The following is a 14,619-nucleotide window of genomic DNA, read 5'->3' as shown; positions in this document are numbered from 1 at the left end:
TTCATATTCCTCAGTCATATTTCTGTTGGAATACGTGTCTGACTTTACACCTACAATTACTTCAGATGAAAACCCTATTAAAGCAGCCCTGGCTCGCATCATCTTAACAACAGACTACATAGAACAGGATCAGAAAGGTGACTTTTCCTCAACCCGTGTAAACATTGACACGCAGCAAAGGTTCATCCTTCAACAGAGGACACTAAGTTGACAACGCTCCAATCAGCCCCAACTTTATCAGAAGCCAGCCATCCAAATCAGAAATGGGTACAACATGCAGTCCGTCGGCCAAGACGAGGCAGAATGCACCTCCCACCCCTGGCTTTTCCAATGGCTATGGAGGTCACTGGCCCAGCCTGAAGATGGGTGGTGGGCAGACAGCAGCTTCACTCTGATCTGCGCCTCCAGAGCTCACGTGGATGCCATTACTGCTCGGACCACCGCTGGAGGAGGATATCAGCTAGGCCCACTTGAAGATAAAACCATCCAAGTCAAGCAGCATTTCCATTGTCAAAGGACACGTCTCTGACCTTAGATTCTTCATCAGAGGTGGTGGGCTACGGGCCGTCAACAACACTCAGCTGCCTCAAAGACTGAAGGCCTGCTTCTACCCCAGATGCTGTGGCCCCCAATCTCAACAGTGGACAAGCTACAAATAGGAATCGCCACCTACGTCAACAATTGGCTTGGAATTCCACAGGGTGCCACCAGTCTCACTGAAGACTTCAAGGACACAAAGGCAAGACTCCACATGACACTGAACCAATCTCAAGACAGCTCTCACACGTAGGGACGTGTTCGGCAAGGAAGAGGAGGCCTCGGTCAAACAACTTGGCAACCAGTGGACACAAGGAACATCAGCTGGAACAAGTTATGGAAGCAAAGCAGCTGAGCTTTATGACATCCTTTCAACGCCAAGCAACCTGCATCGGTTGTCCCCTCTGTTCCAGAGCGGCCTCATCCAAAGACGTCGCAACAAGGGGCAGCATGACCAAACTTCGGGTAGCCTGCGACTGCAAGATGCTGGACTTGGTTTGGCTCCAGACATCTCAACCACGACCCTCAGGCTTGACATTGTTCTCTGGTCCCCTTCTCCAAACAAGCTCTTAGGTAACTTGTTCAATAAGTACTGAAGTGAACAGGTCAGGGTAGGGCACATGACACTCCTAGACCAATGCCTGTTGGCAGGACAGGGGTGAAATAACAAGTAGACTGAAGAAGACAAGGGTTGATGTGACGAGTGTCAGAGCAATAAACTCTAAATGCCACATGCTCTTTTGGCCTTAATAACGTTGCAAATAAGGACACCACTTCCGTGTCGTCTCTGCAGCGAGGACCCGACATTGGTGTCACGAGTAAACATTTTCACCACCAGATCCGGGCGGGTTACAGTGACTTTTCCCCCGTTAACAAGATGACCTTAAAGACTATTCTGCGGGAGGAGGGAGCCGACGGTCAACAACACTAACGAGGACCAGGGTGCGACCCAACACAGAGAGCGGGTGAGAGAAATGACCCAGACAATGGCCGTAGGGGCTGCCTTCAATCAGTGGAAGTTAGGGATGAATGCCAGCCAACAGCTCGCAGGTGGAGCGATCCCACCTTCAATGAAAACCCCCAGATACGACAGGAAAGCTAACTGGGGAGCATTCCGTGCACAAGTTCAACTGTTAGCCCAGGCTGGAAAGAGGTCAAAAGAGGAGGAAAGCCCTACTGGGGATGCTCTGACTAGCCTGTTGCTGCTAAGCCTCAATGATACTCAATGGACCCTTTGGATGCACTCTCCCCTCAGCCCTGCAACAGCTACTGCGAGAAAAGGGAGGCGCAGGAGTGCAAATGCTTAAAGACTGAGGTGAAATGTGCAGCTCTGGGGGGGGGCCGTCTGCCAATCAGGGACTAGTGGCTGTGACTATGGTCAGTGTTCCAAACTCTGCGCCTGTGTGATAGGGTTCTACAAAGGGGTTGGAAGGAACCAGCTACAGGAGAGACACGTGGCAGTACCGGGCACTACGTGGAGCTCCTGGATCTGGTCACTTTGGGATCTCAAAGACTCTGCCGGGGCCAACACAGGCGAGATGTGGAAGATTATTGTCACCGCTGCGACAGCTGCACAGACACATCCCACGCCCATCTCCAACAGGGGCTTTTAGGGCCATTCCCCCACTCGGAAAGGGGTAACCGCTACGTCTTCACCAAGTGGCCAGAGGCACGCAGCCTGCCTGACCGAGAAGCAGAGACCATTGTAGATGCTTTGGTTGAAGGAATGTTCAGCCGGTTCGGGGCACCCGAGGTCATCCCCCGCCGACCACGGCAGGAACTTTGAATCCCGTGTGTTTGCGACCATGTGCCAAAACCTGGGCTACAATAACACATGCACTGCTCCACTGTCCGCTTTGGGAGGGAACATGGCTGGGAGGACTACCTGCTGAGCCGCAGGCATGGTGTACATCTTGTCTTTTATCTTTATATCGGCACACCTCACCACCATCTGCGCTGGTGTGCCACTTCTGGCAGCTTTGGAGACCGGGTAAGTAGGGTCTGATGAAACTTGACCAAAAGTGATCTGTCAGGATCTGGGAATGACTCCACATCAGTTTACTGAAGAGCGCCGTATTCGGGTATACTACTTGAGGAAGGGAGCCATCTAACCGGCCCATCAACAGGACACCAGATTACACATGGAACCCAAGGGCTTTCAGTTTAGGATGCCCTCCACTTTGATGAGCAGCATCCTGAGCACCCACTGTTGTATAAGTGGGTACAGGGAGGCCTCACGGAGCTCTTTCAGTCCTCCCTTGAAGTTGGTCCCCTGATCTGACAATAATTCTGCTAGAGTTCCTCTCCGAGCAATGACGTCTAAGTGCACGGCCCAAGTGGCGAGGCGCTTGAATCTTATTCCCCCGTCTCTTTTCGGACCGCCGCTCGTCTTTTATCTGGAAGGGTCTGAAATGGTCCGTGCCGTTGGAGTGAAAGGCAGGCTTAAAGACACAAAGGCTGGCAACTGGTAAGTCGCACATTGTGACGACCGCTGGTTTGTACTTCCGTCGATGACAGTCTGTGCAGGACTGCCGATGGTGAGGGATAGCTTCACGTCCTCTGAGGATCCATAAGATGCGCTTCATTTCAGCTCTGGCCCAGGGTGACAGACCTAATCCTGGATCAAGACTTTGACAATGGGATGGATGGTGGCATGCCACCATCCATAAATCTACATAGTCTCCCACCAACTCTGATTAGTTCGCTTGACTCATTAAACTCTTGGGACAAGGTAAGTAGGTGACGCAGGGTTCATCCGGGAAACGGTCACTCTGGAAGAGAAATATTTCTGTTGCACTAGTCTGCCGCCCCGTGAAGCTGTTACGTCCATAAGCTCCCTCCATGATTTGCATTTGTCCACATCTGGAACTTGCCGCTCTTGCATTGTGGATGTGACTCCACAGAAAGTACACTTCCAAAGTTAGCACATTTCCTGGGCCATACATCTGGGGATTGGTGGGGGAAAAGGTGAGCCCTGACTCCTTCTGTTGGGCTCTGCAAGCTCTCTCAAGGTCTTCCCTCTTGTGATGTCATCCGCAGGATTCCTCACCGAATCCGCATTGTGGTCGGTGGGCTCCTGGATCTCAGCCACCCTTGTGCCAACAAACACCTTAAAGCGGCAAGACTCTGACTGCAGCCACATCAGTCTGTCAACAGGGTGGCTTGACTGATGTGTCTTCAAGGTAAGCTCCTCCTCCTGAATCACCATGGCAATTTGGGATCTTAACATGACCAATGCCAGATAGGTCTTGCCCTAACTATCTTCTATTTTTGGAGCTATGATGCTAGCACCTTCAACTTCTTTGGGAGTGTCACACCGTGGGAGGCTGATGAATGGTAGGACCTTTAGTTCTCCTGCCTACTTGTTCCAGACATCTACAATCTCCAGTTGGAGGTGACAGTCGTCCAGTTCCCCGTTTTCCTCCCAGAGCCTCTGGACCACAGTCTTGGTTGTTGTACACGTGTCGCACGATTGCCACTTATGGACCCAGGGTCTTCAGTAGTCCCACCACTGACTGGATTGGTAGTGAAAACCTCTCAAAGGCAGCCGTGTCACCACCGCGGACGTCAGGTGCATCCTAGACAAATGCCATTCTCCTCTATGCAACTTGGTGTGGCTGTCCAAACCTTTCATCCAGAGCAGCCGTGGTATCGGAGTAGGGGGGTAGAGATATGTATGGGTCTGGAGACCTGAATAACGCGGATGTGGTGTAGAGCTGGACTATGGGGGATGATAAGGAGGCTCCTCGTGTGTCCTGGCTCCTTATGAGGTAGGCGTGAAGTGGACTGGTGGGGGATAATAGTTGGACCGCTCATTTGAAACTGGCTGTGGGGAGTGAGTGAGTAACTACAGCTGGCATTTGTTCTTTGCGGCTGCGTATGCCCTCCACAAGCGTCCTCGTCTCGTCTCTTGGTGAGTGAAGCTGCTCAAAGTCCCAATGGAGCTGTGGGTTTTCCTCCCATGTCATCCCCAGCTTCTTGTGGAAGCTGGATGAGCCGTACTGTTCTTCAGGTTCTCTTCCACCCCAGGGTGGGTATTGGGGAACCCCCCCAATGACAAGTGAGAGATGTCATCTGGGCATCTCCCTCCATTAGATAGTCCACTTCGTAGTCATCCGTACGTCTATCCCTCTTTGGACGGTCTCCACTGCTGTATTGTTGCATCTTAATCCTGGAGTTAAGATTAGGATCCAGTTCAAAGGACCAAAATATCGGTGACGACTGGTAAAGACTCTATCTTCTAAACTTATTCGGATTCCAGCTCCGCTCCAGGTGTGTCTGCCAAAACCCCACTTCTCTCTCTTTTCTCTTATCATTTCTTTAATCGATTAATGTAACAATTATTTTGGATTACTCGGTTAATATAGTTGTTGAAGTAGCCTCGTAGTTGTATCAATGTCTGTATAAAGTCAAAATCCTAGAGTATTTCAACAATGTTTATTATTAATTTTCACACTGAAGTGTACTATAATCAAATAAATATTTTAGTTTGAGATTCCCCCATTTCTTCTTTTTTCTTTATATATATATATAACTACGTTTCACATATAAACAATCTCACCAAATATTAACTACTAAACAGCTGCAACTTTCCTCTTTGTTCCCACTTTCTGTTGTTCAGTGAAGTAGGCGCTGCCAGGGCTTACTACCGTAAAGACGGAAAAGGCTGCGCAGGTTAAAATAGGACTACCGTAACATAGAAACGGTCCTTCAAAATCTAATAACAGCATCTGGGTCCTAGTTGACCTATGCTCGAAGATCGGGGGTGATTTGGTTCGCTTCAGCTTGCTCTTTAGGTATCTGAATCCTTTCATACGACGTGTGGACGCACGTTCCGCGAGTCGACGTATTTACGTCATCGATTACGTCGATCCTCGCTCCCAATTCCTTCTGCGTCACGCCTCACTCCTCCACTGAATGCGCGCTCTCGTCGCAGGTGTGCGATGCGCTGCTGAAAGGCAGCCTTTGTACATATATCATGCAGAAAATGTTTGGAGCTGGCTTGCTAATCTTTTGATGACAACACATCATTTGGACACGTTAACGAGGCAGAGTTCAGAACACCATCAAATATCAAATTATTGTAATGAATATTATTATGAAGATTCTGCAATTAACTATACCATCAAATGTGTGCGTGTGTTCGATGCCATACCTCACGGGACATGGACCGGGACCGGTAACTGGGCACAATCTTGTAGGTAATGCTTCCCCTCATCTCTTTCTATGGGAAGACAAATATTCTGTTTACACTGGTAACAGCAACAAATACATAAAGATCTCTATGCCAAGTGTCAACGAATTTTACTGTACACATTTTGAGAAAATAAGGTACCAACTTCTAACTTTAACCTTAAGAGGTGACAGACAACTTTCACTTCACTCTTGTTCAGGATGACCCCCACTTTCAGGTAACTTTACTACACAAATTTGGGAAATAAGCTTAATTTTCATTACGGCTTCCATAACTTGCTCCTATTAAATATGATGTATGAGCAAGTGGAGTGTGCTATAATGACAAAGTTGCTGACTTTCTATTTAATTATGTCATAAACTCTACATTCTAATCTACTGACACTTGACAAACAATTCATAACAAACGACATTAAACCTTCATTGCTCCGACAGTCTGAATTTCTATAGTTTTTATACAATAACTGTTTTTAATGAAGGAGGCGGAGGAGTGAGTGAACATCACCGAGCAGCACCGTGAGAGAGGCTAACGCTAAGCTGCTAAGCTAACACCAGAGAGGAAGAGCGAGTCGCTCAGAGAGGGAGGGACACAGTGTGAGGGTGGGCTGGGACACCGTAGAGTTTATGGAGGGGGGGACAGTTGATGGCAGAAACGAGGAGCAGCAGGACGCCATACCTAGTCCATGCGCAAACAATTCAAAACAGGAAGTGACGCCAGACGCTGACCGGAGCACGTCCGTCAGTCGCCGTTTACGGCCGCGGCGCAAACATAGACTGTATATTAAAAGCACACATTTTCATTTATAAGATTAAAACAATTATTATTTAATCACAAGAGCCTCAGCTCTACTTTATATTGTTGCATTTCTTTATCTAAACTACAACTGATTTAACACACAACACATCACATTTGTCCCAATCTTATAGTTTACTCGTGTCAATGCGTCTTCAATCCAGAATTAAATCTCCTCTGAATATTTGCCCTTCAATTTATTATACATGTACTAATGTGATGCACCAGGACTTATTTCTTCATTACGTGTAGGTTTTTTTTTATGTTGCTTCAGTTGCACTTTTAATGTTAAGACAATTTGATTTAGTTTGCTGTCTGTAAATTAGTTATTTTTCAACGACCCACATATTATTCAGAAACCTAACAAGACGAGGATATATTATACATGCATTTTATTCTTTTTTCTGTCAACACTATTTTAATTTATACAGTTATTGTTGAGACTGTCAGGTTTAACATTACATTTTATTTAACTGATTACTTCATTTTCATTCATAAAACCACATAGAAACAGCTGCTACAATAAACCAGCGAAGAAGAGAGCCACCCACGTCACAGTGACGTAGTGCGTATGAGGAAGTGAATTGAAAACACGTTAGCTGAAGCGCCTAGCACAACGTTAGCTTACGTCGTTTATGAACTATTCTGACGGCGATTAGTGCGTAAAATCGACTTAACCGTTAAACAACAACACTGTGCGAAACCTCCGCTGAAATTTACGTACCATTATTTACGCAGTGGATGGTGGAGCGAGCCGGGAACGCGAGCCAGGAACGCATGCAAGGCTGCAGCCGTGAAGGAAGACATGTGCGCCGGCTACCACACTCCCGTTTACTCCCACGCCGGACGGGGACACTTCCAGGAGGTTTACGAGCCTGCGGAGGACTCGTTCCTTCTGATGGACGCGCTGGAGAAAGACGCACGGCGGCTGCAGACGATCAGGTCAGACGCACGCTCCGCTGTAACTCAACCGGAAATGAGCCCCGTCACTCAGACCAGGTGTGTCTCTCTCCGCTGTCTGCAGCCCGGCTGTGTGTGTGGAGGTCGGCAGCGGCTCTGGAGCGGTGTCCGCCTTCCTGGCGTCGGTGGTTGGACCCTCAGCGTTATACATGTGAGCTGATATCCCATTTACAGTGAAATACACTCGTGCATTAGCACAGTGTGATCCTCGGTGTTTGTCTCCCAGTTGCACTGATGTGAATCCTGCAGCAGCGCAGTGCACAGAGAAGACGGCCTCCTGCAACAGCGTGTCACTACAACCTGTCATCACAGACCTGGTGAGACTTTTACATGCACATGCACAGATTTCAAATGAACCACAATGCATATTTAAATGTTTTCCTCTCTTTAGGTGGAGTGTCTTCTGCCCCGGCTGAGTGGCAAAGTGGACGTCCTCCTCTTCAATCCTCCCTACGTGGTGACGCCATCAGAGGAGGTGACGCCTCTCAGTCCAGCAGGCCCTCTACAGGTGGAAGATGGGGAGCGTTTTAACAGTGGAAGCTTTTCTTGTGTCCTGTCCAGGTGGGGAGCAGAGGTATCGAGGCCGCCTGGGCAGGTGGGACGCGAGGACGACAAGTAACGGACAGATTTCTCCCCTTGGTGGCGGAGCTGCTGTCCACTACAGGGTTGTTTTACCTCATTACCATCGCCGAGAATGATCCAGGTGAGTTTTAAATGTCTGAAGCAATTTCAATTACGACAAAGGTGATTTGACGCTCCTCCCTCTTTGTCAACAGAGGACATCATTAACCTCCTGGGGAAACGTGGCTTGCAGGGAGAGTCGTGTTTGACCACAAGAGCTGGAAACGAGAGACTGTCAGTGCTTCGCTTCCACAGGAGACAAACGTGAGAGGAAGAATTCTGAGCTGTCAAAGAAGAGACTGGACGGATTAAGGGTCTCGGATTTTACAAGGACAAATGTCCCAGATTCAGACCGAGTGGAAGGTGCTTCTGCTGTATACATGCTGACATGACATCTGTATGCAACACTGTAACAGACACTTTAATAATGACAGACAAGAATTCATTGCGCTACAAGCAGTACTAGCTAATTCCAGTGCAGGCATTATTACAATCGTAACATTTCTTAAAGGCTAATATTGGAATGTCATTTCCAGTACGATGCTTCTTTACAGTACAAGTTGAAATGCTACTTTGATCTAAGAATGTCCTCTCAACTGGACCGGACAATGACAAGCAAAGGACAGTTTGAAGTGGAGGAAATTAAAGACTAAACTTTTCTATTTCTTTCCCACTTGTTTGTACAATAAAGTTTTACAGAAGCAAACTGTTTTTATTGTGTTAATGACACGAATGGATAAAGTTGAGTTTGACGTCTGGTCTTTAACTCTGTGGGTTCGTCTTCCACACGCTGTGGCCGTCCTCGCTGAGTGTGACGGCGCCGCTGGCCACCAGCTCCAGGGCGGCGAGGAAGGCGCGGTGCTCGGCCTCCCGGATCCTGTCGCAGCTCAGCACGGGCACGGCCTCCTGCGCGATGATGGCTCCTGCGTCCACCTCTTCCTGACAAGACAACAGCTGTTTATCTAATTCAAAGACAAAAACAACTTGTCTGATATTATTTGTCCCGAACTCTTTCATACTTACTGCCACAAAGTGAACCGTGCAGCCAGTCACCCGCACCCCGGCCTGTAGCGCCTGCTTCTGGGCATTCGCGCCATTGAATGGCGGCAGCAGGGGTGGATTCAGCAGTTTTCCTGCAACAGAAACAAACGCTGTTTAACGTGACTTTGGAATTAAATGTAACAACACCTCCGTCGTCCTGATGGCGTCTTCACACCGTTCCGTTTCTTGACAAAGTTTCCCGTGAGGATCCTCGTGAATCCAGCGAGACACACCAGCTCCAGCACGCGGTCAATGGTGCCGTCAAACTCTGCCCGGCTCCCGTACAACTTAATTATCTAATCCTTCAATTAGGGAACAACTCGCATGACTGAACTTGGGTTTTTATTCTTCTCGTAAATGTTTGTGTTACTCGTGTCTGGATTCCAGCCAGTGACGCTCTCTTCAGGCCCTGAACGCCCGGCCTGTTGGAGATGACGGACGCATGTCCTGCTCGATCAGGGCCTGGAGGTTGGGACACAGATGAAACATTTTTAGACAAATCATGAGAAAAATATCAAACTAAATCCGTCTACACAGAGGATGGGCAGCACAGGGGGACTGTAGATCTTCGTCGGTGTGAGCAGAACCTCACCTGGAGGCGACAGAACAGTTCAAGTGTGGGTTGTGAATCAAGTGTTTGTATCTGGGGTGAAAATGAAAAGCAAACCTACCGACGCTCTGTCCAGAGCCGCAGAATGGGGCGGGGCAGCTGTAGCTGAGGCACAAAGTTGATGTGTGGTCTCAAACTGATTGAGGCCTTAGCTATGACAAATACAAGTTACGGTAGCTTTGTAGTGAAGCCACTCCTGAACTCCTGTGGTGTATCGGTAACACGTCTGTCAGATCTGCCAGGAATGTCTGGCTTTACAACGCTTTAATATTTGATAGTTTAGCTGGAATATAATTGACTTTGATATTTGGAAACGATACTAGGTTGAAAGTGGCGCTCGCCCCACCGTGGTGATCTCCAGCTTTCCCTGCCACCACTTTTGTCAGAAATACGTCCCCCTTTGCAACCCCTGCGCGGAAAGGAAAACTTTAGCAAACGCGTTCTTGGCAGGTCGGCCGCGACAACCACCGGGGGAAGAAAACACAACAACAAAGACAGGTGCTAAAGAAAGCTGGAACATTTTAAAAGGAGTAGATTAGTCTCGGCTGGTTTAACTTCATTTTTAGGTTGAGCTCAACTTGAAGAACTCCATCAAGCGTTTCCCCTCCTTTAATGAAGTGGATAAAAGCAGCTTGTTTTTCAAGTCAGAAAATGGTTTTGTTTGAAGAGCAGACTTCATGAATAAGAGACGAAATCACAATAGGAAAGACAAAATATTAGCCCAAAAGAAAAAAGGGAGGACGGGGCGCTCTGTGCTCAGATGATTTGGAATCAGATACCACAACCTTGTTAGCATCGCAAGCTTATTTCCATATTAACGACCCCTTCAGAACCTTCAAAGTAATGAATAATTGACAACAAATGAAATGTTTTGATTGTCGTCGGCGCCCGGCGTGTTTAATGTTTCATATGTTGCTTCCGAGCTAATTATGAAGATGGCGCATTTGTCAGAAATACGTCCCCCTTTGCAACCCCTGCGCGACCCTCCCACAGATGCCCGTGTGTTTCCAGACAGGAGGTGGAGAGGGGGAGGGGGGTGCAGACAACTCCAGGCCCTGTTGTAATTAGCTAGCAGGGAATGCTCAATGACCTGGGAGTGAGTCTAATGGCTGCCAGCGCTTACAGGCATTGTTTGGCCACAGAGACACCAGATATTACTACCTCTGAGGGACAGGGGCGGTTAGTTATCTCGCTCCGTGTTGTAGGACGACACCTGGCAGCTGCAGGCGGAGGAAACGAGTCACTTTCTACCTACGAGCAGCAGCTTGATGAACATGACTTTGATGATCTACTAATTTGGAACAGGGAGAATGTTTTCTCTTTCAGTCTCAGTTATTGTTTTGATTGAGAGACCCCTAGTGGCCAAAGCTACGTATTGCACATTTAAATTGTCAGAATCAGGTGCAGCAAGTTCCAGAGTAATGCTGAACTGTAGATTAGTAAAGACAGATATTTATCCCCAATCTTGCCAACTGCAACTACCAAACTGGACAGGAAACGACGGAAATCTAAGGCAGCAAACTGGATTTGTCTGTAGGACGGACCGACTCTTTTGTGGATGTGTTTCGTCGTTCCCCGTTCTTTAACGATTGGTTCCTTCCTCCCTGAGAACGTCGGCTCCACTTTTCACAAGCAGTTAGTCGGTGATGGACTTTCCGGCAGACACCTCGTCTCTCTGATGCACCTTGACAAGACGGGCGACAAACCAGAGCTGACAGAGGTTGTGTGTGTTAGACAGACAGCTGCACGGAGCTATATTTGGTTACAGCTCATGTTTGTGTACGATACTACGAGTGTTTGTTTGTGCGTACGAGTGTGAGCTCCAGTGTTTATCTATGCATGTGTCTCTTCTCTTACCCCACGTGTGTGCGCGCGTGCAGTTGTCATGGCACAGTCAGGTCAGAGTATCCTGAAGACACTGTCAGGCAGGATTGATTTCCTCTCGGCCGATCCGTGGAAGCGTTCCTGTAACACAGCTGACCCCCCGAGTTGCGTTACCTTGTCATTTTGCGACACAGATCAGAGCCAAGACGAGCTGGAAATAGCCGCACGGCGACCTTGAACTCCACGAGGAGGAGGAGGAGGAGGAGAAGATGGGAGAGACAGATTTAAAACACAAACACAAATTTTTACTATTCACAGATTCTGACTTGATGAATCTTTTGTTGCTAAATGTTAAATATGTTTTGTATTGATCTGAAACTGACAAAGTACCTTTTACTACAGTTGACAGAGAAATGAAATGGGGTGAAACTGGAATAAGTGTAACGTGGCACAAAATAGACGCACTGGATCTTTTGTACTCAAATGCTGCACTTCAGTTAAGTTTTGAGGTCCTTTGCTTTAGTTACCTCTGCCAAGGTAGTTATGTTTTCACTCCTGTCTGTCCCTCTGTTTGTAAACAGGATTAAGCCCCATGAGAACAAATTAGATTTCTACATATGGGCTATGCAAATAAACTGCGCTCCTGTGTGATTATGTTGAAATCAGCAGATGGATTTCCGTGGAGGGATGTGATGTGGGTCAGTGAAGAACCCATTTTGTCGCAGATCGAGGGCAACTCCCTATATATTGTCACGTTTTTGTTGATTTCTCAGAGAATAATTCATGGGTCATGGGAAAAATCAGACATATTTATGAGTGTGTGGAATTTGGTGCAGTTTGATTTCATTTAAGGAGACTGTTGGGCCTTGGTGAGGTATGAGCTCATCTGCGGGACATTCTAGTTTGAACTGTTCTACTCCAAAACATTTAGTTCACAGCTGTCACATTCAAACATTAAGATCATAAATCCTCTTTGATGAATGATTACTGCACATTCCTCACAGTTGAAATTGATGCCTTGTTTTCAGGTCAGTTGGATTTAAAGTTAAGTATGTTCTTGTTATTTTTTCTTTCTACACATTTGAGCATAGAAATAAATCCCCAACCCCCAAAATCTATTTATATGACTTGAAATAGATAAAATATGATTGAAATAGTATGAACGTTAACTTGTACTGTAATAAAGTGAAATGTCATGCTTTAAAATGAGAATTATTGACGACAAAATACCTTCTCAGTCAACCAGCGACACTTCCAACAAGTAGCCAGTAGAGGGCAGAACAGCACCAGGGAACAGCTGAAATCCAAGCATCATCATCATCCACCGAAGCTTTTTTAAATCCTGAGTCACACACACACACACACGATGACCTTTAACCCCGACCAGGTGCAGTTAACAGGAACTGTGTCAGGTAAAGTATTTCTTCCACATATTAAACTCACCTCAGTTCGGTGAACCGTGAAAATCCTCCGACGTGGTGAAACTCGTCTCGACTGCAACACTAATCAAACAGAGGGAATTTCATATCAGAAGCCTCAAAAAGTCTAAATACAATAAAGATAGCAGTGTGTGCAATTAATATATCGTTACTGATTAATGTTGACAAAGAAATAAGTCAGATTTAAAGGTTATTTTTAACCCCCCCCCAAAATGTCTATATTTCCTCCAAAGAAGCCAGATTTTAACATTCTAAGAAAACAAGCGACTTTTAGCTCAGTAATGATTTCTTTACAGTATTTGTGAATTTTTTTGGGTCAGATTTCACGTGTGTCTAATGTTTGGGTGTCCACAGATTTTTGTCCATATCTTGTATCTAAACACTCGTTTTTTCAACCAGATTTATCTCTCTCTCTCCTCATCAGGTGGTGAACCTCATTTCAGCCACAGTATGCCGAGAGTCGCCCGTGTCATCTGGTCGACCCTCACCCCCCCTACACCCACCACATGCACGCACGCACGCACACGCACACACACACACAGGCAGAGTGAGCGAGCGTCGTGGCCCAGCTGGGTAAACGAGCTGCTCGCTCTCTCTCTCTCTGAGGTATTTGGTTGGTTATGGATCCCTGAGGGACGACGCTGCCTCCTGTGTGCAGAGGATTCTTGCCAGGCCCTCGGTTGAAACGTCTGTGTGTGTGTGTGTGTGTGTGTGTGTGTGTGTGTGTTGGAGAGAGAGAGATACTTTGGCTGGCATTTTCTCACGACCATGATGACGACGATGTATGTTTGTGTGTGGATGCAAATACACTGAATTTTTTTTTTTCCTGTCGCACGGAACTAATTTTTTAAAGGAACACACCTAACATTTGATCTCAACATTTTGAAGTCCCAAGGTGACGAGTGTTCGGGATGTTCCCCTGAGAACTTGAATCTTGTGAGGCTGGAAAGGTTTTACTGAGCTCGCTGACTTTTCAAGAAACGTAACATATGTATTTAACAACGTATTCCGAGTTGAGCAGACTTCTAATCGTGCTGAGAGAAAATTTCGTTTTTTGCAAAGAGGACCGTCACTCGAGCTGCCGCTGACTCAGCAGCATGGACGCGTCATGTTGAAGACCACCCCCTGAAACAGCTACTTCTTTTGTCTCTGTTTTCTTTTTGGTCATTTCAGAATCACTGTCCCCTGGACCTCGTTCAGTATATGCATCCATGTTGTAACGGTAAATAAGCAGCAAAAAGCACAGAGCAACATTCACAGGCAACACGGATCTACAATGTGGAAGATAACAGCGCATCAATTAGCAATGCAGTTGCTATGGGAAACTTTGAGATTCAATTTCGGTACATTTCCACTCAACTTTACCAAGTTCAAATCCCCAAATGGTACAACTTTGAAAATGATTTTTCTACAGACTACATAAACTGTCACTGAACATCTTTTCAGATTTGGGGGTTTTAAGCATCAGGTGGCATTTTGTCACTGTTAAGAGACTTTTTTTTTTTGTGCCAAAACTTGAGTTTTACTTCCTCCAGTTCAAACTCCTGCTGTGAAAACAAGACACTTTTCAAAAATCTTCTAAAACGTCGACGTGTTTGTAG

General features: G+C 46.8%; 1 long non-coding RNA gene across 13 annotated transcripts in view; it reads right to left on the bottom strand.

Annotated features, from left to right (window-relative positions):
* LOC118103440 overlaps window positions 1–14,619 on the bottom strand; it is a 75,488-nt gene that overhangs the window by 8,482 nt on the left and 52,387 nt on the right. For 6 of the 13 annotated variants that reach the window (XR_007032439.1, XR_007032440.1, XR_007032445.1 and 3 more), the window contains 8 exons: window positions 13,023–13,081; window positions 12,810–12,921; window positions 11,613–11,818; window positions 11,300–11,466; window positions 9,321–9,607; window positions 9,128–9,237; window positions 7,248–9,043; window positions 5,693–5,761 (listed from right to left, as the gene is read on the bottom strand). This is a non-coding gene — a long non-coding RNA (uncharacterized LOC118103440). The remainder of the gene's footprint in view (window positions 1–5,692; window positions 5,762–7,247; window positions 9,044–9,127; window positions 9,238–9,320; window positions 9,608–11,299; window positions 11,467–11,612; window positions 11,819–12,809; window positions 12,922–13,022; window positions 13,082–14,619) is intronic. The other 7 variants (XR_007032448.1, XR_007032449.1, XR_007032443.1 and 4 more) reach the window with 7 other exon arrangements.

Source organism: Hippoglossus stenolepis, chromosome 24 (genome assembly GCF_022539355.2).
Source record: "Hippoglossus stenolepis isolate QCI-W04-F060 chromosome 24, HSTE1.2, whole genome shotgun sequence".
NCBI classification, from domain to species: Eukaryota; Metazoa; Chordata; class Actinopteri; order Pleuronectiformes; family Pleuronectidae; genus Hippoglossus; species Hippoglossus stenolepis.
This window is presented reverse-complemented; position numbering and strand designations above follow the sequence as displayed.